Source organism: Spinacia oleracea, chromosome 3 (genome assembly GCF_020520425.1).
Source record: "Spinacia oleracea cultivar Varoflay chromosome 3, BTI_SOV_V1, whole genome shotgun sequence".
In the NCBI taxonomy this organism is placed as follows: domain Eukaryota; kingdom Viridiplantae; phylum Streptophyta; class Magnoliopsida; order Caryophyllales; family Amaranthaceae; genus Spinacia; species Spinacia oleracea.
In genome coordinates, this window is record NC_079489.1 from 63,389,414 (window position 1) to 63,392,921 (window position 3,508).

Below are 3,508 nucleotides of genomic sequence, written 5' to 3' on the forward strand. Positions count from 1 at the left end.
ACCAGAAATCTGTGAGTTAACTAATTATCCACTTTTTGTTTGCTTCTGATTTATACCTTTCACCAGCTTTTGAAAGGCAATGTAGGAAGGTATGATCCTCAAAACAATCTCCAGGAAATGATGAATTTCTGAATCGTAAAGGCCGTCTTTTAACTTAATCCATAAGGTTTTTGTCTCAGATGAATGTGAGCTTGTTGAAAATGTATTGTTTAGTGTATCTTCAAATCCCATTGAAAAGTTATTTTTTGTGCTGTTTAACTGTTATCACAGTTCTTATTCTTATTATTACTGTCAAATCTGAAATTTGGTTGTTCATTAGGGTTAGAACATTCTAGTTGTTCTTAATTATAGCTCATATGATAGGATGATAACAACTTAATTCCTTGTGCATCTGTTTCAGCATTGCTTGCTATCAAATTTTTGTTCCAGAGGAGTATTTAGCTTACAACCATGTCAGAAGGTAATTCTACTGTAAGATATCCGTGCATGATATTGTGACATATTTAAGTGCAGATTCTTCTTCGAAGTGTTTTAGACTATGCACTAGATTTATTTCTCTTTTTTCCTGGATTTGCAGGCTTTACTGTATTAAGTGTGCTAAATGTGCTGAAGGATGAGCCTGGCAGCAGTTCTTTGAAAAGAAGAACTACAATATAAGTTGTTCAATGCCTTTAATGTAAACAAATAGTAGAAGTGTGCATAATATTACAATGTTAATGTACGATACTAATAATTATTTTGTTGTAGTTAATATCAATTTTAAACAAATTCATGTAAGACTCATTTTTTCTTCCATTTATACATTAGTAATGAATAGATTTTCTTGTCGTTTATTCATTTTGATCTCTATGGTTAGTTTTTACCTACACAGAATTTTCTTTATGTGGATAATCTTTTAAGTACAGCGTCGGCTAGACCCCCGAAATGATAATAATAACTCTTAATTCTCGACGCGCGCTATTGTAATTAATATTATACAAATAAATTTGGATGTCTTTTGGGGTCGTATTATCGTGCTCATTTAGAATTAAAATTCCCGCCAAACACAAATTTCTGGACGCCTGTAGGTGTCGAGAACATTAAATAGGAAAATATTGGACAAGGCGGGAAAAAATCGTGTCGACGCCAAAAATCAGATTTGTTGACGCTTAAAATCGTCGAGGCTGTCGACGCTGAAGGAAAAAGGTGGTCGCCAAAAAGCGTCTTCTTTTTCGACGCCTAAAGGCGTCGAGAATATTCTCGACTTTAATTTTCTCGACGCTTATAGAAAGCGTCGATGGCTCATTTCTCTACGCTTTATAGCGTCGAAAAACTGTCATAAAAGCGTCGCTAATAGGCGCGATTTGTTGTAGTGTAATATGCTCCCACCTCAGGGCATATCTATTAAAATCCGGCATCTTAGAATTTATTCTAGCCAGAACTACGCGCGACCTGATTCTGACAAGATACGTAGGCAATCCTTACCCTCAGCGGGCGGGGTCTGCGTCACTAGCCGCGCAAATCCTCAGTTTTCGAAAAATAGAGTCTTCAAAAAAAAAAAATGAAACAGGCTCGCCATCTTCAGCCGGCGGGGTCTACGGCGCAAACCACGTAGGTCCTTATTTTCAAAAAATGAACACAAAACAAATTTCAAAATAGATTCGTCCACTTCTATCGGACAGGGTGTCCACCCTTAGCGGACAGGTTCGCCATCTTTAGCCGGCGGGGTCTACGTCACAAACCGCGTAGGTCCTTATTTTCAAATTTCAAAAATAGATTCGTCCACTTCTATCGGACGGGTGGTCCACCCTTAGCGAACAGGCTCGCCATCTTTAGTCGGCGGGGTCTGCGTCACTAACCGCGCAGGTCCTTAGTCGCTGCAGCGATAACTTTTTCTGGTTTTCCGTTTTTCCAAAAAAAGAACGATGTGAGTAGCTTTCCCTTTTTCCAAAGATTGGTTTTCCGTTTTTTTAAAGAAAAACGATGTACTGGATTTTCCTTCGTTTTACGTCCCATAAAAACAAGGGGGTTTTCTCGTTTAGCTAACCTTGAAAATGAGAATCTTTAAAAACATTTTTACCTCGTGATTGGGCTTGGCCAGGCCCAATTACACTTTATAGCTTTGATTTCGATAACATCTGTAGCTACTCCCAATGACAAAGTGAGGGAGTTTCTACGCACCTTTAGATCCTTCCAATGACAAAGTGAGGAAGTTTCTATACTATTCTTTGACAAATCTCAATGACACGTGAGGGATATGTCGACACTTCAAGTGATGACCCTTAAGTCAAATGTTATCACTCGGGGGCTCGTGAGACCCTCACCAAAACAGGTCACCATGGCTTGTGCGACGCACTCCGTCTAATACTTTGACCATCGTCTTACTCCAAGACTCAGTCAAAGTGGGGGCTAACTGTAGATACCTACTTTTGTTCCCATTCCCGAAAGGGAAGGTTCGATGATGAGAACATAAATCTCCACTTGGCAACGCATCTCCTATAAAATAACGAATCTCGATCACCCCTATTCATTTCACCCGAAACCTGCTATTTATAGAAACCTGGTATTTATGGAAACCTGCAAAAAATAGTAACTGCCGTAATGGGTAGTTGTTAAAAGTGGCAAGTCATAAAAGATAGAAACCTGTCAGAATTAGGTGTTGCACTCCAACATAAATCCTAAATGAGATAGAGATTATGAGAGAATCCTATTCCTAATATGATTCGAAAATAAGAGTTACGTATTAATTAAAATCCTAACGAGCCTAGAGTTCGTAACGGGCCCAGACGCATTCCGTCACAAGGTTAATACGCACTAAAAGACTCGGTTAAGTCTCAAACACTCCGAATTCTAGGAATCCGAATCTGACTAAGAAAACAGCCCAGATCCTATTTTCAACGCCTGGTTCTGGGCGCCGAAATCTTCGGCGCCCAGGCCTGGGCGCTGAAATTACCTGGGACGTATTCTTTCCTAATTCCTCGTGGATTAGAGCTCTACAAATCTATCTTTCCAAGAACTCTTTTCTATAAATATAGCCCATGTTCGACGTGAAAAAAGGACAACAACACACACAATTCATATTCTGAGTATTGACTCTAAACCCCTAAGACTAAGCCTCACGCTGCAAAACTGATCACACGTTCTGTCGCAATCGATCCATAAATCGAACCGAACGTATCCCGTCCCATAATTTGAGATTCGTTAAATAAAAGGAGAAATAGCAAAGTCAAAGTGGTTAGTTTTCTGAGAACCGTGACGCACCTCTCAAGGGTGCGTCGTAATGTGTCCCTTTTCTATGATTTAATTGCTTTCCTCGCCCTTTTATGAACTGTTAAACTAACTAAATCTGATTGTTCGATCACGCCTAATAAATATGATATTTTTGGGAAATTGGATTATCATGCTAGGTCCCTTAAAACAATCTAAATCAGATAATCGCGTTCGATCTAGTACTATATGTTGCATATTGTTAAAATCAACTCAGATTAGTTTAATAATTAACACATGTCCCTTCAATTATTTATGCTGA